A 27,340-nucleotide genomic window follows, 5' to 3' on the forward strand; every position below is an offset into this window, starting at 1 on the left:
ATTTACAATGTGGTTAATAACAGATGCACAATTAATCCCCGTTGCTCCCTTGACTCCCGTGTGTGTGTCCCACTCCGACGTCCGTGCTCGTGCTCTCCGCTGTCGTGTTTCTGCACACCCCATGCGTGCTGTCCTTCTTCTCCACGTTCCTCCTGCAGGAAAACAACAGAAGCAGCCGTCAAACACTGACCCCCACGGGCATACACGACCCGCACTACCATATACTGAGACACAATGACTTGGCGTTTAACTCAGTGATCCCACATCGGTGAGAGCTCCATCAGTCTCTTAAATAGCTCCCCTGACAAGCCCTGATCAGCAACAGGTGTGTGGTAGGGCCTTCAGGTGTGGCCAGTCCTCCAGCAGGGCCACACCCACCAGGCCTGAAGGTGCCTGTAACTTGGCTCACAGAGAACAGCTGCACACACATACACACACACCTGCCTACATACAAATGTGGATAGAATAGTAGCACAGAGAAAAAGACACATCAAATAATAATAATAATAATAATAATAATAATAATAATAATAATTGTACTCCACACTGCTCACGGACCCCGAGTCCCCGGAACCGCGTCCGTGACAGTCCGGACATTATTGAGGGTGGAGAAGATCTCACTCAGTGAAAGGTAGTTCTGCAAAATTTATCCACAAGTGGACACCCTTTGTGGAATATCTCAAATCTTTTCCTTAGTATTTAGAACAATGCAATTTACCCACCCTGTGACTAGATTGAAAAGAATTTGAAATTTACTCTTTTTTAAGGTAGGCATAGGATTTAAGCACCCCCCCCCCCCCTTCTATTCTTTTATTATTTTTTTATTTATTGTTTAATTTTAATTTTTGTTTTTTTTATTTTTTTTCTTATTTTACTTTATTTTATTTATTTATTTAACATTTTTTCTAATTTACTCACATTTTTTTCTTCTTTTTTTCTTAATTTTCTGTTCTTGTGTGCGGTATGATGTTTCTTGTATTTTAATTTGTCTTTTGTTTAACAAGAAAAAGTTAAAATGATTGGGAAAGAAATGTTTGAGAAAATATGTCATGTAAGATGCATACAATACAATGTATATAAGTTTGTATAATCTCTTGATAAACAAATAAAAAAAAATTGTTTCCCTTTATACTGGTTGGGATTAGAAGTTCGGGGAGGAAGGATAGAGCGGAAAAAGTGGCATGAACTGTTTCAGTGAAAGGCCAGCGTTATGCTCAAACGATCTCACGTGGTTTCAGTCTTTATCTTTTCTATGTGGTGCAAATAATGAAAAATGAAAAGTCTGCATAGAGAAGAGGATGAGGTGGATGGGCCAGTCTCCTCCTATACTGTGATGACTTCTTTTCTCTGTAATCTTTTTCTTTTTCTCAGTAAACTATATTTTCTGTTTTAACATTATTGCACATTCGCCGAAGCACAAAAACAAACCTATCCAAAACCCATCAGGAACACTTCGTTTAAAACAAATTAAAAAAGGAGAATGCAAAAAAGCAAAACATCGGAAAAGTCTTTTCTGAAAGCACATCACTGTGACTCACTTCAACCCTTTAAAATTTGACGAGAGTCATAATTACTAAGTATGTCATTTGTGTATTTTGGTGAAATGATTCTGTTTTGTTTTGTTTTTCATTTCTACCTTTTTTGGAGAAATATATAAATGAGGAAACAAAATTCACAACGAGGCCAGAATAACCTGAAACTATCATTTAGTCGAACATGTTGCCTACATATTTATACATGACACATGCTGAGGATTAAATGAAGAAAATGCAGCTAATCCTCACAAAACCCAACAGGATCCAATGTGTCTGTGCCAATCTGTGCAGACACACTAACAATTAATCAGCGTGGTGTCGTGTGGTGTGAGCAGCTGAGAATGATCCACTAAAACTCATTTGAGCTGATTACTACGGAGCCCTACAGAGCCCCACAAGGGACATGGGAGAAAAAAAAAAAAATTAAGACGGACTTTTGCGAGATCTCGCAAAACAAACTCGGGATCTCGCAAAAGTTTTAGCCGCATTCTTCGGAGGCTGCCAGCTCGAAGCCGACTGGGAGGTCGAGGCACGATGTGCCGGGAAAGTGGTGTTCCTCCCGGCTGTAGTAGGTCTCGACCTCCTGTTAGCTTCGAGATGGTGGGTGTCAGATCTCCGAAAACGTTGGAGCACTTTTGCAAATATGTGATGTCTTGTAAACCGAGCAGATATCTGACGTTTACACAACTACATTCACGCCTCAAAATATCTTAAAAGTTTATTTTGTGACCCAGAAAGAGTAATATTACAACTAAGTAGCTGCCGCCATTGTTGGAATTCAACTTTTGCGAGATCTCACAAGGCTCTATGGAGCCCCGCAAGGGACATGGGAGAAAAAAAAATTACGATGAACTTTTGCGAGATCTCACAAACGTTTTTCGAGATCCCGAGTTTGTACTTCAGAGGACTGTCTTCATGAGGGCTTGGGGCCTCTCCGAGGTATGTGTTGAGCTCAATGGCAGCGGCTGTGCTGCCTGGGGCTGCTCCTTAGCGATTTCGTCAAATACAGTGTCCAGACTGCTGCTAGTGCTGGCCTGGGCCTTGAGGAACAGTTTAGCAGGAGGTTCTGCAGCTTCTGCCCGACTCCCCTCTGCCTCAGCTCTGGACATCATCTGCAGCTCCTGCTTCAGGTGCAGCTTGGCCTCTGGAGCAGTGTTGTTGGAGAAGAAGCGATCTTTATACCTGCACAAAATTCATAAATGTATTAATATGTGTAAAAATAGGACTGATTTTAGTTTCCCCTAAACCACTGTGACAAATGCCAGCCATTTGACTTTCTGGTAGTAATAAGGGAAATGTATTTCATATTATATATATTGCATACATTTGTATTTGTGTATTTTAGTTACAAATATATAATATTTCAGATGTAAAATAATCTTACATTTAGTACTGTAGCTATACTCATTGAATACCTATAGCACACAGACTTTACCTTGGGTCGAGTATGGTGGAGATGAAGTACTGTGGGTTGGTCTCGACGTCACTGAAGCGCTTCTTGACAGCTGCCAGTAAGGTTGCTTTCATTGTCTTGACGCCGTGGTCCTTGTCTGTTTCTCTGTTTAGAAGTCTCACTAGCACAGTCATAGCTGGGATGACATCAGAGCTGCTCACTTTTTTAGTTAGTTCCTCAAAGGGGGCGAGGATGGCAACAGTCGTCTCCATAAGAGCCCATTGGTGAGCGGTGAGATAGTCAGGGAGTTCATGCTCGGACACATACACCCCCAGCACTCGCTTTTGCTCAATGAGGGACTGGAGCATGTAATACGTGCTGTTCCAGCGCGTCTGTACGTCCTGCTGCAGTCTCTTTATTGGCTGGTTGAGCTGTCCCTGAATGTCCTCGAGGCGGGAGTAGGCTAAGGCGGAATGTTTAAAATGCCCAACTATTTTCCGTCCCACTGCTATAGCATTAGCTATGCTCCTCTGTGCTAATAAGCATGGGTAAACTCTTTGTACTCGTTGTCGTGTTGGGATTTTAGGTGCTTGATTAAATTACTTGTGTTAAATGCGCTACCTTTTGAGCCTCCTCTGGACAATTTCGCTGAGCACAATTTGCAGTTCGCCTCTTCGTTCACTTTGAAATAGTTCCACACGGCTGACTTGTCTCGCCTCGCCTTCTCCCAGCTCCGAGCTGCAGCCGGGGCCTGGGGGCGGGCACTCGGCGCCTGTGATTAACCCCTTACATGCCGCTCAAACATAGACAGGTCTCAGACCGTGGTATCGGTCCCCGGTATCGGGGGACTTTTAACGAGTACGAGTACTTTAGAAAATGTGGTATCGAGGCCGATACCAGATACCGGTATCGGTGCATCCCTACTTTATTTTGATCATTCTAAATCAGTATACACCTAAAATTGCACAAATGATGACTCTAAGTGTTTTGTTGAATTGATTTTAACATTTTTCATAATTGCTTGGTTTGGAAATGTGAGGACCAAAGATAGCACAAAGTTATGAGGATAGCCAGCAAAATAATAGATCTCCCACAGACCTGCCATTAGTGAGCAGCAGGTAGTGCACATGCCCAAGCTACTGTGGAGAGACAGGACCGACCAATTAAAATATGAAATACCAGCCCAACCTGCAAATCATAAATGAGTTAGTACAATTAATGTTTGATAAAGCACTGGAAAAAATTATAAAGTGGATGACAGAAAAGACAGAAAACAGAGCTCAGTTAAGAAAAATGAACCGCTAGTTTAAAGAAACAAGAACAAAAAATGAAGAAACATAGTGCAAGTCTAAGACATGGAGACAAAAGATCAGCAGCTCCAAGTAAAGCTCGATGAAGTGCTGGGAAGAAATAAAGAACTGCTTCAAGAGAAGGAACAACAGGACACTAAACAGACAGAACTGCAGAGCAAGCTTCAAGACATCTAGAAAAATAATGAAGGCTTGAAAGCAATGTTTGGTGTATCAATAGAAATAAATGCAGAAATGCTTCAAGAGCAGGAACATCCAAAGACAATTCACAGAGACATGCAGTCCAAGCTCAAAGACGTGGAGAAAAGACACTTAAAGTTATGTTTGATGATGCTCTTGAAAGAAATACAGAGACGCTTAAAGAGAAAGAACAACAGGAAAAAATGCTGAAAGAGATAAAACTTACTCTCCAAGCATTTGAGAGGAAAAACACAGAACTGCAAGTATTTTATAATGAAGTCAAAGAAAAAAAAGAACTAGAAAAGCATCCTCAGAGATGCAGAGTGGGATCCAAGAAGTGGTGAGGAAAAATGCTCAGCCGTAAAAGCTTACAGTGCAGAAACTGAACTGTAGGAGCAGAATCAACAACAGGAGAAAACACATAAAGATCTACTGAAAACCACTGAAAACTCTACGCCCAGATGAACAGAAACAGCTTTTTGGGATTTCCTTACCTGGATGATTGAGCATGCATCAAGACATACATCTTGTTCTGTTACACATTTGTACCAAATTTCATTAATGTAGCTCAAAATATGTATTTGTAGTACTTCATTAAAGATGTTGTAGGTGGCACTATAGAGCCATTTTTCAAATTTCCATGTCTGAGATTAATAACATACAAATAAACCAGACCTGATGGTTGTGCAAAATTTCCTGAGTTTTTGAAAATGTTTAGCCCCTCAAAAACCCGATTTGGAGCAGATACAGTAGGTAGTAGTAATCAAAAACATGTGGACGACAACTCGACTAGAAGATTCAAAGGTGCCAAATATTTAAACTTAAAATACCAGTTACCATAAAGCACTCACATATAAAGTCTTAAAAAAAGGCAATGTTTCAATGTTTAAGTCCCTACATCAAATTAGCAGGAAATTCCTATACTAGCACAGTGGTTCCCAAACTTGATTTTGCTAGGCCCCCCTTTGTTTTACAAGAAAATCTTGTTTTCAAACTGCATTGCAGTTTACTTCACACCTCAAACTGTTTGTAAACAATTAAACAAATTTAGTAAACTGCAATAAATTACAGGTTGCAATAAGATAAACCACTAAACCAGGGGTCACCAACCTTTTTGAAAGTGAGAGCTACTTCTTGGGTACGGATTAATGTGAAGGGCTACCAGTTTGACACACACTTCTCAAATAACAAATTTCCTCAATTTAACTTAATTATGTGTTATCATTAATAATTAATGATATTTATCTATGTAAAGACACTAATTATGTTAATTATTTTTCACCATAATTATAAAGAATGCAAATAGGAAACAAGGTAGGAAACAGATAAATATCAATATGCAACGCTTTATTTCTATAAATCTCTGCAAGTATTTACATTTTGAAGTGATCACTTCTACAACATTTTCGCTTACCACTAACAAATTTTAACAAATCATGCACTGTTACATACATTATTTTTGTATGTATGTAACATACAAAAAAAAAAAATCAACTTTCAAATTTTACAGAACTTTTCACCAAATTGGCAGCATTTTAAAGCAAATTGTCACATGTTACACTTAACAAACACATTTGTTTTTCAATAATTAAATTCAACTTTGACATGACACTGTAATGTTGCCACTGAGAACATCTAATATGGCTTTCTTTGTCTGTTAGTGGGAAACCTGGCATTGCATGCTGTTCACCAGTGTGTTGTAATCTGGGGTATAACTTGACACTGCAACTCTGAGTGAGTCTTGCAGATGTGCATCAGAGAGGCGTGTTCTGTGTTTGTTCTTGATGAAGTTCATGCCAGAAAAGGCTGATTCACAAAGACAGGTTGAACCAAATAGGCTGGCAACCTTCATAGCTGCTGTGCATACACCACTGTACTTTTCTGTGTCAACAAGGCACCAACAGTTTGGTGCACCCTGATAGGCTTTGAGGTGGACGTCGTTTTGCAATGTTACAATTTCGATTTCCACCTGTCCAGCATCCAAGCTGAACATTGAACTTAGTTGCTCAGCAATGCATGTTGTGTCCACATTCATGAAAGGATTGGAAACAAATGAGACACATGGCTCAAGCTGATCAAGGTCACAAAACCTGTTCTCAAACTCTTGACCAAGTCGGTTTATGACTTGAGTGTACTTTTCTGCAACTTTGTCAAAAGTCTCAGATGCAGACGCATTGTCTTTCAGCACCATCTGCACAGAGGGAAAGTGCAGCACCTTTTTTCTCTGTAAATGCACAGAGAAAATGTTCATCTGGGCTTTAAATCCATTTAAAGCACTTATCATGTCAGCAACAGTCTTACCTTTGCCTTGCAGCTCACAGTTCAAATGGTTCAGTTTCCCAGTAATGTCTGTTAAAAACGCAAGGTCAAGTGTCCACTCAGTGTCCTCCAGCAGAGATGTGTCTTCCCCTTTGGATTGCATGAACTCCTTGATTTCACCCAAAAGTGACAAAAAATGAAGCAAAATCCGTCCCCTGCTGAGCCATCGGATTTCCGTATGTAGTAGCAGGTCACCATATTCAGCTGACAGCTCCTCCAATAACACCTTGAATGTTCTGTGCTGTTTAGCTCTGGAGCGGATGCTGTTTATGATCTTAACGACGGGAGTCACGACGTGCTCGAAGCCGATCACCTTTGCGCATAACGCCTGCTGGTGAATGATGCAGTGGTAATGCATGAAGTTTGGGAACTCTGTGTCACCTTTACAGTGAGCGATGAATCCCGTATGTCGGCCGATCATAGCAGGAGCCCCGTCGGTAGTCACTGATACCAGCTTTTCCAACGGTACCTTTTTCTTCGCGAAAAACTCCTTCACCGCGTTATAGATGTCAACTCCCTTCGTAGTTGTCTTTAGCGGCAGTAGTGTCAGAAGTTCTTCTTTTGTGGAGAAACCATCAAATACCATCCGGATAAAGACCATCAGTTGTGCTGTACTGCTGCTGTCCACAGACTCGTCACACTGGATGCTAAACCAACTGCACTTTGCCACATCCTGATCCAACTGATCGGCCAAGTTCCCGGACATAGCCGACACTCTTCTAACAATTGTAGTTGCCCCCAGCTGGACATTGGAGAGAGTGCAGATTACATCGTTTCCATATTTCTCGTCTTTAAGCACAGTTTTTGCAATTATCATCATTGCTTCTTTGAAAACCTCCCCGTCTAAAAATGCCTTCTTTTTCTTAATCATGAAATGTGTAGCTCTAAATGAGGCTTCGGTTGCTTTTTGGGAGTTTTTCACCGGTCTCGTGAAAAAAGACTGCTGTTTGCTTAAATCTGCCTTTAACTCGCGGGCCTTTTCCACTCGCAGTGTGCTGCCCTTTGGGTAGTTAGCATGGTAGCTTGTGTGACACGTTCGGAAATGTCTCTCCACGTTGTGCCGCTTTGCCGTTGCCACAGTTGCCCCGCAAATGAGACACACACATGAATCTTTCACAGTGGTAAAAAAAAAAAAAACTCTTCCTCCCATTCACTGTGAAAATTATATGTTTTCTTCCTTTTTTCCCGCCATGTTTTCCTCATCTCCTCACCTTTGCTGGTCTTCACGGCAACCGTTTCTGTGGAGACCAGCTAGCGCTGATCTAATATTTAATAATAAACTTTTTTTTTTATATATTATCTCTAACAAATTAACACCAATGCAATTGTGATTTAAAAAAAATAGCAAGAAAAAATAAAAATAGATGCAGCTTACTGGTAAGTTGTTATGGAGAGATATTTTTAGAACAGGCCCGCGGGCGACTCATGTGGTCCTTGCGGGCGACCTGGTGCCCGCGGGCACCGTGTTGGTGACCCCTGCACTAAACAAACCACCTTTATGGTGTAATTATTTTATGTATAGTTGGGGTTTTTTTTGTTTTGCTTTGTTTTTTTTGTTTTTTTACTGTGTAAGAATATTCAACACTGCTATCAATACATTTTTCAAAAAATGCCTTTCTGTTTAAAATGGGTTTAAAAGCAAACAACTGTGGGATACTGTTTGTTTGTCCCTGATTTGGACAGCCCAGCGCGTGCTCCTGAAAGGGGAAACAAATTCTGTCGGGGATACCTACCCTGGAACCGCCAGTGTGCAGGTGAAGTCAAAGGCAAGATATGCCTCATCATATTTTCTAACTTTGGCTTGGAAGGAAGTTGGTTTGGAAGCATATTTGGTGATGCTCCAACCTCTGCTTTGCGTTTTTGTGGGAGCCCCGTCAAAAACCTGTCCATTATGGTAGTGGTCTCCAAGTATTCTTTTTTTTTAAATTCAAACCCCTCCCCCGCAATGGCTCTGCCCCCCACTTTGGGAACCACTGTACTAGCAGAACATTGCAGGACTGTACTTGTGCTTTTTCTTCCAAGTCTGAAATGTGATCATTATTTACCTCCATCATTTACCTTCATCTAAGTTTTTTATGATTTTAACGGTGACCTTAATTAGGCTACGTTGTGCATTTCACTCATGCTGCTGTTTTTCAATAGATGCCAGTTGAGTATTAGAAATTTAAAAGCAGCACACACAGAGACTGGAATTTGAGCTGTTTGATCTCACATTAGCCAATATGCTTTGAGGTAGAACATGAATATATATGAGGATATAAATAATTCCTGCAGGATCTGGCCCCTTTACACAACAAGTACATACACTCTCTGTCAAAGCCAAATCAATGAGACTTCAAAACCACTCAAAAACCGCTGACTTTATAGCTCCAACTTGCATTACTTGAAAAAAAGATTTACTGAACACGATTTTTAGATCCATGCCAATGATTTATTTCTTTATCAAAATGATTTAAAAAAAATGTATAGTAGTGGTTCCATCTAATTCAGAGTTAACGATAAACAAATAGTCGTGCTTTCAGTGATTAAAATCAATGGTTTAAACATCAGTCACAGCTGAATTTGTTTTGTCTATAACTGTGACTGATTAAGGTCATATTACATTTTGTAAGTAATCAATTTAGTAAAACTAATAAATCAGAAGATCTCACTACAACTAACCTTTTTCTTTTAACTACATATATTTAAACTTTTAAATGTCAGGTTGCATCTTTAAGACTTCAATTCCTTGGCTGTCAAAATTGCTGCAGACAACAGGTGAATTTAAATACTAATTTTTTCTTTTTTGTAGATGTTACATTAAAAAGATGTGCACTGTGATTACACGAAGAAAGAAAAAAAAGAATGTAATATGGCCCCTAAAACTGTCACCAGTGGATAAAAACAATGGAAAGTGTGGAAAATAAATTAAAAGACTGCATGGCAATCCATCTGTAATGAGTTCAATGCAAATGAGCAAACTTCTACAAATGGTAAATAAAAATGGCCTGTATTTGTATAGCGCTTTACTAGTCCCTAAGGACTCCAAAGCGCTTTACACATTCAGTCATTCACCCATTCACACACACATTCATACACTGGTGATGGTAAGCTACATTGTAGCCACAGCCACCCTGGGGCACACTGACAGAGGCAAGGCTGCCGAACACTGGCGCCACCGGGCCCTCTAACTACCACCAGTAGGCAACGGGTCAAGTGTCTTGCCCAAGGACACAACGACCGAGACTGTCCAAGCCGGGGCTCGAACCGGCAACCTTCCGATTAGAAGGCGAACTCCCAACTCTTGAGCCACGATCACCAAGGACATTTCACCAACTTCATGTAAGAACTGTTAACTTTATGCAACCTTTTTAGCAGCCCTTTTTCTATTATTGTTATGTGATGTTGATGGGTTCTCAATACATTTATGTTATACAGGTTTTGTGGAAGAATATAAAAATTAAATATAACAACATTTGGGGAACATACCAGATGATGACCGGCTAAATTTCCCCTTGTGGGACAATTAAAGGATTATTCTATTCTATCCTATTCTAGACAGTTCAGACGAGGGATCACACATAGCTGAATTGAGTATGTTAGGTGCATTGATTTAGTCGTTCTCTCATTTCAGACTATTGTTTGTCATCAGCAACTGTTTCATTTAATGTGTTAATTCGATCATATAAACTGTTGTGTGTGTGTGTGTGTGTGTGTGTGTGGGGAGTTGGAACTCAGAACATACGGTTACTATGTAACCTTGGTTCTCTTAGTGAGAGACTATCTCTCCACACCGTTACATATTCCATATGTACGGGATACGACCCCCCTTGGTCGTGGCGCGTGGATACTTCTTTAAGACACTCCGGCTACGCCCCACAGCTCACGTATAAAACAGCTGTGCAGACGTGACACTGTGTTTGATCTCCACTTGTTTTGTGCGTGCGCTTACCTTGAGAGTGCTGTGTGTGTGTCGCGTCTGTCTGTCAGGAGCCTGTTTCGGCAGCCTCCCTGGGGGCTAGCCTCTCCCCTGTCATTTCCCTTAGCTTGGTCTCCATTGGCTGGTTTCCCTCAGCCCCGGTTCCCTTTAGCTTGGTTCCCCTTAGCTTTCCCTCATTGGTCTCCCGTAGCCCGGTTCCTTCGCCGATCGAGCTAGCGTCTGTGTGTGTGGCTATCAGGCTGTGTTCCCTCGGCGTCTTGCCCGCTTCGCAGGCTTCACACCACGGGGACCTCGCTGTGCTACGGCCGGCGAGTGAGCATTCTCCAGTCTTTTAGCCTGTCTGGTGTTTGCCCACAGCTCGGGTTAACGCAGCCAGCAGGGCTCCACTTGTAGCTTGGCTACATTGGGGAAAGGTGTCAGAGTTCCAAGCATACGCTTTCACCTGTCAGTACTGTGATGCAGACGAAAATAAACAGTGAAAGGGGAATTTAGGTTGCGGCTAGTGCCGGCTACCTGTTAGCACTTCCGGGTTAGCGTGTGGCCCCGCCCCCTTGCTTGGTAGCAGAAGTATGGCAGCCTACACAGGTGCTGCTGCTGCCTGATTGGTCTGGTGGCAGGCAGTTGAGTGCCCTGCCTCCCAGCATTTGTGGTCCCCTGCCCGCAGATGGTTGCTGCCATGCATGGCGGTAGTAGTTGCCTTTGGCCCCTCCCCGATAGCCCGTGTTGAAGAAGCATCCATCACCTCTGGCTGCCACTGGAGTGGCTTGGCTCCGGTCAGACAACCAAGGTTACCTGCCTGTCTACCCTGCGGCCACCTCGCTATGTTGAGGGGCCTATGCAGGCGTGTGGAGACAGCCGTGTTCAGGTGAGGCGGGGAGGACTCGGAGCCTAGGTTCAGCTGTCCTCCAGCCGCCCTCCTCCTTCCTGACATCCTTTGAGTTGGGCCTAGTGGCCAGCACTGCTGCAGGCTGTGTTCCCCTGACATATTTATCCTGTTTTCCTTCTCTCACCCAAACCGGTCGCAGCAGACGGCCGTCCCTCCCTGAGCCTGGTTCTGCCAGAGGTTTCTTCCTGTTAAAAGGGAGTTTTTCCTTCTCACTGTCGCCCAAGTGCTTGCTCACAAGGGGTCATATGATTGTTGGGTTTTTCACTGTATCTATTATTGTACGATCTACTGTACAATATAAAGCGCCTTGAGGTGACTGTTATTGTGATTTGGCGCTATATAAATAAAATTGAATTGAATATTGCCTTCAGGCTGCTTTGCCGGTTTATACGCCAGTCGGGCCTCGCTGCATCAGGCGCCTGGGCCAGCAGTTGACAGTTCTCCAGCCTGTGGCACTCACTCTCTGTCAGGCAGATTGCCCAAATGTTGCGGGTTACGTGGCCAGCTGGTCCGGCTCAGTGAGCTGACCCCAGCGAGTCATGTCCTTGGCTGCACTGCAGCTCCAGGCTGTCTTCCCATGGCGTGTTGCCCGCATTTCGCCGGCTTATGCACCAGTTGGACCTCGCTGCGACGAGTGAGCGTTCTCCAGCCTATTTTAGCGGGGTTCTCTCTGGCATATCAGCTGCTGCAGCTCCAGGCTGTCTTCATCTGGCGTATTGCCCGCATTTGCCGGTTTACGCACCAGGTAGACCTCGCTGTGTCTGATTCTTCAGCCGGCGAGTGAGTGTTCTCCAGCCTGCCGCGCTGTGCACGAGTGTCTCATTCTCGAGTTCACTCTTGCTGCTCCCCTGTCTGCGGACAGCGCTAGCGACCACTCGGCCCTGGGGCAGACCTTCAGGTTAAGTCCCCGCTTGGCCTTCAGCGGCCTAGACCACCAGTCCCCCCCATCTGCCGACGGCTGGGCAGCTTCGCGGCTGTGGGGATGGACCTTTCAGGTTACGTCCCTGCCTCGGCCCTTCGTCTTCGCAGCTGTACTGCTGCTGCGGGCTGTGTTCCCCTGGTGTATTGCCTGCGGTTCGCCGGCTAATGCGTCAGTCGGACCTCGCTGTGTCTGATGTGTCAGCCAGCGAGTGAGTGTTCTCCAGCCCGCAGCACTGGCTCCCCGTCTGGTGTTGCTCGCTTCTTGCAGGGTTGCGTAGCCAGTAGGGTTCCCACTCAGTGGCTCCGTGAGCTACGCTTCCTCACCTCACTGTGGCCCTGGGATTCCAGGTTCGGGCCCCGGGCACCCCAGGTTCCAGTTGGAGATCCTTTGGACAGTGTGCACACGGGCTCATCCTAGCCGACCGCCCGTGCTTTCTAGCGTGCTAACTGCGTGCTCCGGGTTTACACGCTTGTCAGACCTCGCTGTGTCTGACTCTTCAGCCAGTGAGTGAGAGCAACGCTGGTTCCCTGTCTGGTGCGTTGCCTGTGTGTCACGGGCTTACACGGCCGGCACAGGCCCGCTCAGTAAGCTGGGACTTTATGACTGGGGGTGGACCTTCGGGTCGTCGCCTTGCTCAGCCCTCCACTTTAGCAGGACAGGCTGCCAGCCCCAGGCTGCTGGCTTCGGCTCTGTGGATGGACAGGTCTCATCCCTAGCTTGACCTGCTACTGTAGGCTGTGCTTGCATGGCGTGCTGCCCGCTTCGCCGGCTTACACGACAGTCGGACCTCGCTGTGGTGAGTGAGAGTTCTCCAGCCTGTAGCGCCGACTCTCTGTCTGGCATTGCCCGCATGTCGTAGGCTATGCGACCAGCGGGATACTACTTGGCTGCTCGGTGTGCTGCACTCCCTGGCGGTCTGCCTCACGGTTCCCGGGCTAAACTTGAGCGGCCAATCACTTGCGGTCCTGCATCCTGCACGACCGGTTCGGGCCAGTCTGGCGTCTGCAGACTGCTGCCTCCAGCCTCTGGCTTGGCCTTCGCGTCTGGCGAAGCCCTGACCGGGGTGGTCTGCTTATGTGTACTTTGTCAATGGTTCATTGGCACCTTCACTCTCGGCGGTTCGGTTGCACTGTCTCCTCGCGGGGTGTCTTACAGAGTTACCCCGTACATATGGAATATGTAACGGTGTGGAGAGATAGTCTCTCACTAAGATAACCAAGGTTACACAGTAACTGTACATTCTCTAGCATATTGAGACTATCTCTCCACCGTCAGGCCCCTCGGAAATGCGTTCCGATCAAACTATCGCCAGTGTCTGCCAGCACTGGAACAGAAGACTCACAATCCATGAAAAGCTGGCTACTGAATTTCATGAACACAAGTTGAAGTATTTAAAGGAGGAGCATGAAATGAAAATGAAGATACTTCCAGTAGAACTAGAAGTGAAGATGAAGGAGGTGAATTTTTTAAAAAAGTTCATTATATCATATTGTATGACTCTTTAATATACGAGACACAAATACACTTTAGATTGGAGTAATTTGGCCATGATATGTGAATTCTAGCGGAACAATGAAATGTCAAAAATTGTTAAAGGCCTTGTCTGTGGTTTGTTGGAATTGAAGGTACAGCTAGATTGTCTTCTTCTAGTATTGGAGGTTCTGGGCATCCATGCTGTTTCAGGTAGTTATGAAGAACAGCTTTTGCAATAATGACAATGCAGCATCTTCTTGGCATGAATCCAAGTGTATTCCGAAGGCACTGAAAACGACTCTTCCAAACACCAAACATGCGCTCCACTAGACCCCAAGTGTGCAAATGAGCTTGGTTGTAGCACCTTTGCTCAGGTGTAATGGGGTTCAAGTATGGCGTAAACAAAACATTTCTTTGAGCATACGCCCTGTCACCAAGAAATAATCCATTAGGATCTCCTCTTTCAAACTACAGCATACAGTGATGAGTTAAGTGAAATCTGGGAATCATGAGTGCATGAGAGTCTGCATTAAAAGGCTTTGCTGTAGCACCGTGAGACACAGGTGAGAATATCAGCAGTAGTGAACATTGTGTGCCAGTTAAAACATTTTCAGCCACTCATTTTTTTCTGCCAGTTTATTCCTTGACACCTTTTAAGGTTACAACAATGGGAATTATACGACCGTACAGTTTGCAACAGTATTGACGGGTGTTTCAAGCGTGTTGTTATGGGAAAACCCAGTAACAACGCACCGACTCTCTCCAGCAGCAAAGGAACCCTGTCCTCGAAACAAAGCCACCCTGAAGACTCACTGGTGACTGCTTCTCCTGAAAACAGCGACAGGGTGGACATTTTGGCATCCCTAGATAAAAAACTGTCTAGTTTTAATGCAAACCTGGCCCTCGTGGAAACCTGCATAAAGATTTTCAGGTGCTGTGCGAGCACGTAGAGTTCAGCCAGCAGCAAGTGCTGACAAAACCCCCTCAAAGAGTAGGTGAAATCCCTTACCAAGGGAATGACCTGACTCTAGGAAGAAAACAAAAAAAAAATCAAAGAAACTGTCATTGAGCTCCAGGCTTGCATCATGAGGGACAACTTGGTGTTTTCAGGAATACTACAGAAGCCCGAAGAAAATCCAGAAACAACGGAGAGAGAATTCATCCAAACCCACCTAAAACTCCAGGAGGACGTAGTTAAAGCTGTATCTTTTCATCATACTCACTCCCTGGGAGGCAAATGTCCAGATGCACGCAGACCCAGACTGATAGAGGCCAAATTTGTTCACTTCATGAACGACCAGTTTCCCAAGGAGATCCTGGAATGACGCAAGGTCTTGTTCCTGATCTGAAAAAGTTCATTCAAGGAAAACTTTTTTCTGATTCTTTTTTCACTCTTCTTTCCCACTTAGAGAAATCTCTACATAGAAGAATTAATGCCATTCTGATCAGTATAGGCCATTTTGGTTTTTTTCTTGTTATTTTTAACCACCATAACCATTTCTGGAATGTTTTTTTGGTGACTGCACCATTTTATATCTCTTGTCTTTTCTCTTCTCTTTCTGTACTCACAATGTCTGCTTTGCCTTCAATGATGCAATTTACCACATATACACATACAACATACGGCACAGACACACACACACACACCAATACATACACAGCCGTACAAGGACTGGACACATGGAATGTACATGGAGTTGGTTCCAGGGAAAAGCGGTTTAAAATTACTAATTGGTTAAATGATTTGCAGGCAGAAAGTGTCTTTCTACAGCAGACTCAAAACATCTGCACACAGACTTACTTCTCCATAATTTTCTCACACGTACTCAGCCTATTAAACAAAACAAAGAGGCGTAGCCATATTAAAACAATAATATGAATAATAAAATAAAGTAAATAAATAAAACAAAAACATTAACAAAAGGAGTCTACAGAGAGTCTACAGTGCTCCTTTTGTGAAAGCAAATATGTTCGGCAAAATTAAAACATTCACACCATAATTCCGCTTGTTACAACTGTTGGACAGGACAGGTTAATAAAATGTATTAAAACAATGCAGCATGTACTATGCCTTCAAAATTGTGTTTAAGTGCAGTATTTACTTTTTGCTAATTCTAACATCTGAGAGGCAGGCTTGTCTAGTCAGCATGTTATCATTCCCAGCGAATCAATAAATGACATGTTACCAAAGCCACTGTTGTGATTCATTTATTAAAAGCAGTCCTGGGGTTATGGCATTAGGGGGACATCCAAAAAGGGGGGTGGGGGTGGGGGGCTGAGGATGTTTAGACTACCATGATCTTTTTCCCAGGGCAGGATTTATTTGTTTATAAAACAGTCATCTCAAGGTGCTCCTAAACTAATACAGATAAAACCCCAACAATCAGATGATATCCCATGAGCAAGCATTTGGCAACAGTGTGAAGGAAAAACTCCATTTTAACAGGAACGGACAGAACCAAGCTCAGAGAGGGACAGCTGTCTGCCCAACTGGTTGGGGGTGATGGCAGGGAGACAGGACAAAAGAAGAGAGCCACAGATTAATAATAACTCTTGATAAAATGCAAAGTGGTGTATAAACACATACTGAGTGAACAGGGGTGAATGAAGCAGAAAATACAGACCTAAAACACTTCCGTACTAATGATCAGATACTAAAAATGCCTCAATTAAAAATGACAACAAGAACACTGAGTGTCAAAAATAATTTTTATGCATCAACAAACAAACAAGTCCACTCTGCAGGTGGGGGAGAGTCATAGGAGAGGTGGAGAATAAACTTAACCTGGGTGTCTACTGTCTTGTGCAGTCTGGGAGATGATTGAATGTTAGGGTGGGTACAGTTTCCTCTGCGGTGGGGTCGGGTGGGCTGCCCCGGGTCCTGTGGGGCTGGGCGGTCCTGCTGCCGTAGGCCCCGATCTGGATGGGCCTGGGCTCCCTTGCCTTGGTGGGTGCCGAAGGACGGGGGTGCCTACTGGGGTCAGTGGGGGAGCTGGCCCCAGGGCGGGGCATCTTGCTCCTCCCTTCTTTTCCTCTCCATCCCCGGCTGCCTCCCTCTTCCCGCTCCAACACACCCACCCACACAAGTAGGGCCATGGGGTGCGGGTGTGTCACCAGGGTGCAGGAGAAGCATCCCCCCCACCTGTCCCCTTCTGGCCACCTGTGCCTCAATTTTATTCCACAACTTAGACATCCGCATTACTCACACTCTCATAACACATACATATAGGGCCTTTAGGGTGGGCATGTTAACGGCGTCCAGTGGACGGTCTGTGTATTCAAACCTACCTCTGGCGCCGGTGCCCACTTCTCAATTTTAAAATCCATGTAGACATTGAGGGTTCTCGGGAGGGGCCGTACTAACACCTGCTGCTCTCTGGCAGCAGCACCATGCTCTCCCGTGTTTTAAATGCACCTTAGAACAACACGCAGCAACACTACACATGAGCGAGAGGAGGGAGGTTTGGGGTCTTCACACACCCCTGTTCTCTGCTGGCCATCGGGGCGGGGGGGCTGGGAGGAGGTGTTGGCCGTCCGATTGGGATCTGGGATGCGGGGCCTCCCTGCTGCTGCGGAGCCTGGGGCGGTCTGCTTGCCTCCACCCCGGGGGAAAGGGTAACATCTCCTGGGTGTAGGTGCCGTTTCCTCCTCCAGGGGCGAGGGTACCTGGACCTGGGGTATAGAGTTTGTTTGGGGAGTGTGATTGTGTGTACAGTGTCCATATATGTCTATCCCTACGTTGGGTGAGTGCTGAGTATTTGTATATGAGTGCATGAGGGTGGGAATGCATGTTTGTGTCTGTGTGTGCCTGTGTTTATATGTCAGGTCGATACTTACACTCCACCTCTCTGGGAACTCCCAGGCCCATCTCCCCTCACCACACTCCCTGCCGGTAACTGATGCCTTCAGGGGTCGGTGCGTTGGTGGTTCTTGGTGTCCGGGGCTGGGCGCTCAGGTATGTACTAGCCCACTCCCGGTGACTACTTGGCGGGGCCTGGTGCCTGTTGCCCGGTCAGGCCTCTTCCGGGGCAAAGGGGGCCCTCGGGCCTCCGGCCTCTGGGCCTGCGGCTAGGTTCACTCTGGCACAGCTGGCTGCCGGCAGAGCCGGCGGGCACGCCACTGCAGCCCCCTCTGGCTTCCTGCTCTTCCCAGGAGGGTGGCACGATGCCCCTCCGGTGGTCCTCCTTGGGCTCTCGCACTCTGGGGCCTCTGGATGTCTGGAGGCTGGATCTCCTCCATGCCTGCTTCATGCCCTGGGGGACAGGGCTATGGCTGTCTACATCCTCTAGCAGACCATTACATGGGGAAACCGTTTGAATACAAGCGCGCTGATCCACACAGGTGTGCACACGGGTGTTCACTGTTCATAGACATAAACTACAACTTTATTGGCTGCTATTTCCAAGCACATTGTGCGCTGTCGGTCCTGCTTGCTACACAACAACATTCAATATTTAGTATTTACTGCTGTTTACACTTAGCTAGATTAACGTGATGGTGTTGTGTTTAGTATGTTGCTCTGTTTTTTTGCTTGTTTTCTCTTCTTTTTCTCTCAACAGGTGATCCAGGAGATTTTTTTTCCTCTTCTTTCTCTTTTTAAGTGCCCTTTCTCACTGTCCCTCTTCCCTTCTGTTTTTCTTTTCCTTCATCTTTCTTTCTCCCTTTCCTATCCCTCAGTCATGTCTGTCCCGTCTGTAACAACTGAAAATAAAATAAAATAAATAATAACAACAAAGGTAGATCAAATGGACCAATACGGCAAGGCTGTGATGATCCATTTGGCAAAGTAAATCCATTGGGTATCCTTGTTGGTCTTCAGACAACAATTGTGACGGCTAAAGAACCAAATGGGACAGGCAAAAAAAAAAAGAAAAGTCCATAATTATGGTGTGTAATGAGAAAGCTTTGAGACCGCCTATATAAAGCAAAACCATACATGATCTGAATTTGGACAACGTCCCATTCACATCAATTCAAATTAATTTTTTCCCAACATTACGCAGTTGGTGTGTTTGTTTCCACTCTTAAGCCCTGTCCATAAATAACAAGATTTGCATGTTGTATTTGTAGGCGAAGGTTTGTTGCTAGTGGAACTTCAAGCTTCCAGTTATGTAACCTCTGGTAACTTTTATTCCAATTGGTAGTCATTTCAATTACTTTTCTCAAGGTGCACATTCTGAACAATTCAAGTCTATGCTACAGTGGCCCCGAGAAGTTAAATAATGCAAAAGTGCACAAAATTCAATCAAAGTTGAATGAAAGACAACAGAAATAGTGGTGCAAAAGCTCAAGCGAAAAAAAACCCCTCAAAACACACAATGACTGCTAATAGCAAACATATAATTATAGTATTATATGAATCACATGATTAAAACACACATCAACTTCAATCTTTTTCTCCTTTATAGCACAGACAAATCTGCTTCTTTTAAGTGTGTCTCAGTGCAATCCTTCATGTTTTGCTTTATGTCACTTCCACGGCTGTTCCATCATATTATTGTCTCCCCCAAAACACACTGAGCTCAAATCACGTTTCCTGTGCTTTTGGACCATTTTTCTATTTGCTGCCGAATTCTTATGTTGTTGTGCATTTGAACTCTCAGGGCCAAAATAAAATTCTATTAATATTCGCTAGTTTACCAAACCCTTTCGAGTACATCAGTTCAATATAAATGAGTGTTATATATGCAAGCACAACTGGCTGCTTTCTTGACCTTCAGTGTCCTGAGATAAAATTACTGGCATAAAGTACTAAATGGACAAATTTTCAGTTACATTAGTGCAGCGGTTCCCAAACTTTTTTTTTGCCAGGCCTCCCTTTGTTTTACAAGAAAAATGTTTGTTTCCCCCCCCCCCCTTTTCATACCACGCCCTCCCTGCCATGACTCTGCGCCCCCCACACTTTGGTGAAGGTCTGAATTAGTGTTGAGGCTTAGAAAAGAGACATGAACATATGGCGTTCCAGTTGTGAAATAAAAAGCTTCCGGTCTACATTTATTTCCAAACACTGGCCCAGTAAAAATTCCTTTCTGTCACTCTTTGTGATGGATTGTTTCTTGGGTTTATGAGCCATAGGTGTGAAAACACATGTAACGCCAGCCACCTTATGTGTGACGCATTTCTGGGAAATATGAAAGACTGTGAGGAGAAACACTTACTGTTAATAAACAGTCAATTTCCTCCTCTGCTTTCTTTGTCCTCATTTGTCTCTTATTTCCGTTGAGTATTTCCTGCCTTTTGATTCACTTTAGGCCATCTAAAAGATACGAACAGAGCCCTAATGAACTGGATAGTTGTGGCAACATGGACTTCAGCCCAATGGGACTTGTTATATTCCAACATGCGCTCCTTATCTCATTACACTATACATCCAGCTGCTGTAAGAGTCATTTCTGTCTGTTCTTGTGCTTTAATGATTAATGGCTGCTGTTGCAGCACCATTAAAAAAGAATTTCACAGAGAAATGATAGGAGTAATGTGTCAGCAGAGGCAGAAAACACTGTTGTTCATCTGAGACACCACATGTTTCTTTGGGGCTCCAACAAGAGCTTAGGTTGGAGTACAAACCATTATTTTTAAAGGATCCATTTGAAGTAATATTGTCCAACATTTATGACACTAATGAGAGGGAGTAAGATGCAAAAGTGGAAATTAAAGGAGTAGAGGTAGTGAAATTTAAATACCTGGGGTTACCTATCCAAAACAATGAACAGTGCACAAGAGAGAGATGCAGGCAGGGTGGAGAGGCTGGAGACAAGTGTCAGGGGTGATTTGTAACAGAAGGACAGCAGTGAGACAGAAAGTGAAGGTTTACAAAATGGAAGTTAAACCTGCTATGATGGTTTGGAGATGATGGCACTGACAAAAAGACAAGAGACCAAGTGGCAGAACTGAAGATTGGGAGTGACCAGATTGGGCAAGATTAGAAATGAGTATGACAGATGGTGGTGTACAGATAAACACTACACTACTACTAAAACTAATCACTCACCCATCGAAATCATTGATTTCAGGTGTTCCATGGTCAGAGGTGTATAAAATCAAGCACTAAGCATGCCCACTAAGTATTGGACGTCGGATAGACATACGGATCATGTATGTAGTGGGTTCGTTGGACCAATTCTGGGCTTCTGTGCTGACATCCGAACTTGATCCATAATTTGGCCGTCCAAACATGACCCAACCTGGACGCCAGTATGACTTTCAACATTTAATTTTTGGGGGGTTAAAAATGTAATGTTACCAACTTTTAGGGAACAGTTAGGTTAAGGATGGCCTCTTCCTGTTCAAACATGGCTGCACACCAGTGTACAAAGCAAGGTCCAAGGAAGAACTTGACTGACCTGCACAGAGTCCTGACCTCAACTCAAAGATTCCCTTAAACACACTCCGAAACTGTGGAAATCCAGGAGAGTTAAATCTGAGAAAGCTACATGTTAAAAAAAATGAAACAGTGGCCTTTTTATCTTGTGCTTTCCAGCGCATATATGGAGACAGAAACAATGTGTCATAGTGTAGTAACTGAATACCAGGAAATCGCTGCAAGAAGATTAACTTTCAGACAGAAGCTCGCTTCAGTTTTCAAGGTGTGATCGGAAAGGAAAAACCTGTTAAATTCTGGCACCATATGAGTCATTTTCCATCACTCAGCCTCTGACATCCACTCGCACACTTTTCCTTGCAGCGGTGGTCTGAAGGAACGCACTATTTGAGAACCCAGATTTAAAAACGGTGACTTCACCCCTTGCTCTCAGTCAGACTTAAGTCCACAGCACCTGACTCAATGGATTTATAACAGAGAAAGAAAGTGACATTTGTAGGAGTTTATTGCATTTTCCTTTTTTATTCCTTTATAAAAATGATTTTCTCAATTTTCCCATCATTGTCTTTCATCCATTTTCCATCCTGCTGTCTGCTTTTCATAAATGCTTTTTTGTCATCTGTGTTTTCCTCTTTATCTTGGTCTTTAGATGTGGTCCTTATTCTTCCTTTCATTAATTTGTGTCCTCTCTCCTCTCTTCTTTTAATTTATCTCCCCTATGTCTTTTCTTTCTGCTTTATCCTTCTTCCTCTGTGTGTTCCCTTTCACTTCTTCTAAAACATGTTAACATGTCTATCTCTGTTTTTAATGTAACCCCCCCATGTGTCCCTCTTATTTCCTGTCTGTCCTTTTTTATTCCTTCTTACCCCCATCTTCCTTCACCAGCAGTCTGAATAAGATGCTTTTAATGTAATGAAAAATGGAGTTTTGGGCTTAACTCGCACTAAAAATTGATGATGAAGTAAAATAACAGCTGAATAGATAAATGGATGCATGAATGTAAATGCTGAAATACTTAAATTCACTGGCAACACTACAACGCTTTTATTGATCTGCTTTGTCACAGGAAAGTGTCAGCTGTGCGATTCTTTTTTTGCAGTGGGCTCATTTAGTTTCATAAAGCATAAAAATCCCAAATGTCAGTTTACCAAACTGAACATTTCCACAAAATTAGATCAATCAGTGCAACAGCTACTTTCTCCTTTCATTCCCATTCCCTTGCTGAGCTTTTATTGTTAATGCCAGCTGATTTAGATTTATTTTCGCATGTTAAGCTCTTGGTAAGTCTGCTTTGAAAGGTTTTGTGTAAATAAACTCTGTTGTTATTAATGTGATCTCAGGTCAAAATCTTCCTGCGGATGATTCATTAAAGCCTTCCAGGCCAAATATCCTTGGTTGCTTTGTCCATGTTTCTTTTCTAACTGTATAGCACATTAAGAAAAGGTGGATTGTAGTCTTATTTCTGTGCACATGCAATGATAATCAAGTTACATTTTAGTTTAAAAGAAAAAGGGGAGAAGGTGCTTTGTTGATTCTAATGCTTATAGCAAAACCACTAACAAGTAGGTTATCATTGTAATAAGTTTTCCAAGTTAATTACTTTTGTGCCTTCACTGAGACTTGGCAGACTGATGTTTTCTCCTAGATGGAAACCATCTAAAATGCCCCAGAAAAATCACAAATTCCCAATTTCTTTGCAGTGTCTAAGAGGCAAATCTCCTGTGGATAGAGCTGTGGGAACACAGGAATGTCACGCTGCAAAAATGTGACATCAAATGGCATCATCTGTACACCACAACACTTTCAATAAGAGTTCTGACCTTTTGCTGTCCCCTATTTGTATTCAGTGGGATTCTGTCTGGAAGGAGAACAACATGGCTCCAGATGGTAGATTTCAGCTGCAGAGCAGGTGAAGGCTGTGGATAAGGAAACCAGCCAAACAGAGTGCATGTTTAACATCTAACGCATGATGTGGACATCTTTATTCCAAGGCTTTTTTACATGACTTAGCTTAATGTTCTCATAAAAAATATACTGATAGAAACTTAGCAGGGGCTGGAATAAAAGAATGACCCCTAAATTAAATGGGCTGTTAGTCACCCATAACTATATAAAAGGTTTTTTATGCAATAGAGAGGACTTAAGAATATTGTTTGAATAAATGACACTCATACCTGTCTACGATAATGTTGCTCTAGTTTGCTTGCAGCATATGTCTCAGAACAATAACGAGATAAACACTACAATACCCCACTACTGAATGCACTGAGAATCCGTTATCTTGTAATAACTGGGAGATCATCACATGTTTTGTACCAGTATCAGTCTAATGACATGAAAGTTTATTTGGGGGTGACCAATGCCAGATACATGCTGCATAGCTAAGTAAAAGCTAGCTTGTCATGTATCGCCATGTAGAAGGGAAATGTTAATTATAGTGGAGCTTTGCTTTGAGCAATTACATAAGTTAATATTATGTATTAGAGCCATAGCGAATGGCTAATATTTCGCTTGCACATATTGAGGTAAATTTAAATATATTAGACCTTTAGTTTGTAGCATTTGTCGTGCTCTTGAATACTTAAGTCTAGTTTCTAATTTAAGATCAAATTTTAATTCCAGCATTAGTGGAATCAGGTTAGCTGGTAATTTAAGTAATTAAATAATTTTTCAAGCTACCAAACTGGTAGCTAGCAACAACATTAGCAGGCAAAACATAACTAGCCAAAAGCCAGGATAGCTTACACATATGTTAATTGGTTACTGGAAGGGCCTGAATTCAAGTCCACCGTTGGGCCATTTCTAACATATTGCTTTCCTATCCGTTTTATTATCATGCTAAAAATAAAGACTAAGCTTTTACTTAACTAGCTTTTACTCCGCTATGCTGCATGATTCTGGTGACAAGTGTAACAATAATTTATAATCTTAGCAGATAAAGTATTTGAAAGTTGAACCAATAAGTTACTGGTGGATTCCAGAGATCAAGATAAATTAATGTGACTGATTTAATATTTTAATAGGAGATTCTACTGTGAGAGCTTGTAGTTTATCTGTGTTAGCAGCTAGAAGCTAACACAGATAGCGCCTGGCTAACCTTGGCTCCTTCCTGGCTAACACTGTCACATACACACTTTCTATATCAAAATGTTGTCAGTTTTTTGTTTTGTTTTGGTTTTTTTGCCGTCATATGGGGTTTGCATTGGAGTCTAACGGTGTGTTCACACCGAACGCGATGGACGCGAATAGAGCGTCAGGTTTACATGTAAAGTCAATGGAAATAGGATGTTTTAATTCACCACTATTCCAGTGAAAAACGAGTCTCCCATCTTCCTGCTACTGGTCTCGAGTTTTTGTTCACCAAAGCACACACCAACTTCATACTGACGGACAGATCACTGCCCTTTTCCCGCCTTGTCTGACCGTGTTTTGTGGCTTTCGTTCACTTCACCTCACTCTTCCCCATTCTTGTCATTAAATCAGGCCGTTCTGCAACCATGGCAGCCATTCACTCTATGGCTTTATTCATGGTGTATTTTACCCCTTCACCAAAGACCGTTCTCGTTTCCAACATTATATTTGCAGTGTTCGTCTATCTATCAATATCTGCGGAGTATTTTTTTTTAACGAGTATCCTATTTTCTAAAGCACAGCATGTAAAGGGTAGCTCGGTTAGCAGGATGCTAGCATGTAGCGCTTAGCGAGACACGCCTCAGACGAGTTGAGCAAAGATCCCGTCTGTGTACTTTATACGTGAGCAACGGATTTAAATAAAGTTAACGTTTCAAAAGACAAACTTGAAGATAAAAAACAATATACTTACCGGAGAATCGCCAGGGTTTGCCGCTACCATCTTGCTGCTCCTAAATTCAAAACTGCCTCTGCAGACAGGCAGGGGAGGCGTGGAAATTGTCTTTGAGTTAGTCAAACGTTTTCCTTAGTTCGAGTAGATGATAAAATAAAATAAAAATAAATGGGATTTTAAGTAGAACTAGGCGTTCTGTAATGATCTCTATTTAGGAGAAAAACTTAATCACTCACCTTTAAACAGCTCTCTTTTAGGAGACACACTGCTGGCTAACGGTGTCATGTGATCAAACAGCGTAATTTAATTGGCTGAGAGCCGCTCGACTCGATCTAGTGCTGATTGCTCTGGCTTGGGTCATTCAAGTTCATCACTTTTGCAGGTGAATTTTTGCAGGTGAATTTTTTGCAGGTGAATTTTTGCAGGGAAATTTGGAGGATAAAAATTCAGTGTTATAAATTCAATATCTAAAAATACTTGAATTCTGATGATACTATATTTCTTCCATACAGATCCAGCCAAAGCCCTTCATACTTCAATGGAGGGAAGGCTAATCAACGCTGTAGCAAACAACCTGGAGCTGTACGACACCAGCTGCTTTCTGTACCGAGACAGGAATATAAAGGACCGAGCTTGGAAGATATGTAAAGAGATCGGGCAACCTGGTAAGTTCATTCATTTCTCTTTTGAAAGTTTTCGCTGACCCGGGGAAGCCGCACAAAAGCTAGCAAGCCACCGCTATTTTCCAACTGACGTACAAATACCGTTCTGCTTTTATGCATGTTGTCATATAGGAATATATTTTGGTTATTAATAAACAGCACACAGTGGTCCCGCTCATCCGTCACTGCTTCGCTTTTTCGCTGATTTTCTTTTTCTTTTCTTTTTTTTGCACCGTACAGTATTGCATTCTGCAGCCTGATTGACAAATCTCCTCCGTGTCGTGTCTCCTGCGCTTGCCAAATTTATCATGTTTGGTTTTGATAACCATCACGTCCAATAGAAAAAACAGCACAAAAACACCCATAACTATGAGCCTCATTCGGAAATAGACACCTGCACCGCGAGGGAAAAAGGCGCACGAAAGTGGCAGGCAGATGAAGACAAAACGCGGCATAATAATACTTTTACGTTTTGCAATCTACAAAGGCTTGCACTTTGAGAATCAATTGTGAGAACTGTGACCAATGTTCATGTGTGTGGGGAAAACAGTGTATAAAGTGCGTGGCCAGGGGCTAGTTATTCTGAGAACCCCTGCTGCAATAAATGAGGGACCACTGTATGTACTTTCTCTGATTATATTCAACATGTTAACATTTAATACTGTATTGATAGAGCCAACTGATTCTGCAGCAGAGCATCCCCTGTTGCTTCTCCTGGCTTCCCAGGCCCTGAGCTCCTGCTGCTGCACTCACAGGTATGTACAGCAAGCACTGATACCTTTTTAGTCGGTGGGATTGCCTTGTGATCACCTTTACTAAATATCTACAACCAATCTGATTATATCCTGTTTTTTTTGTTTTTTTTTTCAATGTTGAAATTAAAATCTAGCAGCAGCCTTCTCATTTCTTTGTGTTTTGTGCTGTTTTACAGGCCCACAGAGGAGGACGGCTCCGAGGCAGATGAGGGACGGGTCCCAGGACGGTCCATCGGCGGTGGAGCTGGCCATCCTGGTGTCCCTGAAGAGGCCACACCAGTCTCCAATGGAGCATTTCCTCCTCAGCCTTGTTCCTGCTCTGGAGAGCAGCTGGGTCCTTTTTATTCCTGTCTCTCTGTAAATACTTATATTTTATATATTTATGTTTAATGTTTTTCTGTTTGAGAATTTTAATATTATTTCAAATAAATTTTTATAATGACTAATGTCTCAGTTCTACTACACAGCAAATGTTGGCACACGACTTGACACATGTAGAATTTATTTCATATTATACTAATGACAAAATATACTAATACAGTGGGATGCAAAAGTTTGGGCAACCTTGTTAATAGCCATTATTTTCCTGTTACAATAAAAAATGTCAGTTAAATATATCATACAGGAGACACACAGTGATATTTGAGAAGTGAAAAGAAGTTTACTGGATTTACAAAAAGTGTGCAATAATTGTTTAAACAAAATCAAGCAGGTGCATAAATTTGGGCACCACAAAAAAAGAAATGAAATAAATATTTAGTGTATATCAATGTGTGTGTCTCCTATATGATATATGGGGTGCCTTCGTCTGGACGTGCTTCCCATCCAGAGCTCCACAGCAGAGAGGAAAGTTCCAGCGC

General features: G+C 43.1%; 1 long non-coding RNA gene and 1 pseudogene across 2 annotated transcripts; both read right to left on the minus strand.

Moving 5' to 3' along the window:
* Positions 1–25,464, minus strand: LOC146371070 (uncharacterized). Its single transcript, XR_014797217.1, has 3 exons — positions 25,082–25,464; positions 23,079–23,174; positions 1–152 (listed from the first exon to the last, which is right to left on the minus strand). It is a non-coding gene; the product is annotated as an uncharacterized LOC146371070 (long non-coding RNA).
* Positions 1,862–3,931, minus strand: LOC146371071 (zinc finger BED domain-containing protein 4-like; annotated as a pseudogene). The gene is made up of 2 exons (XR_014797215.1): positions 2,971–3,931; positions 1,862–2,717 (listed from the first exon to the last, which is right to left on the minus strand). The product of XR_014797215.1 is annotated as a zinc finger BED domain-containing protein 4-like (transcript).
* Positions 25,465–27,340: the final 1,876 nt, after the last annotated feature.

The sequence above is a fragment of the Perissodus microlepis genome, chromosome 16, assembly GCF_051167445.1.
Source record: "Perissodus microlepis isolate ML-2025 ecotype Zambia chromosome 16, ASM5116744v1, whole genome shotgun sequence".
Classification (NCBI taxonomy): domain Eukaryota; kingdom Metazoa; phylum Chordata; class Actinopteri; order Cichliformes; family Cichlidae; genus Perissodus; species Perissodus microlepis.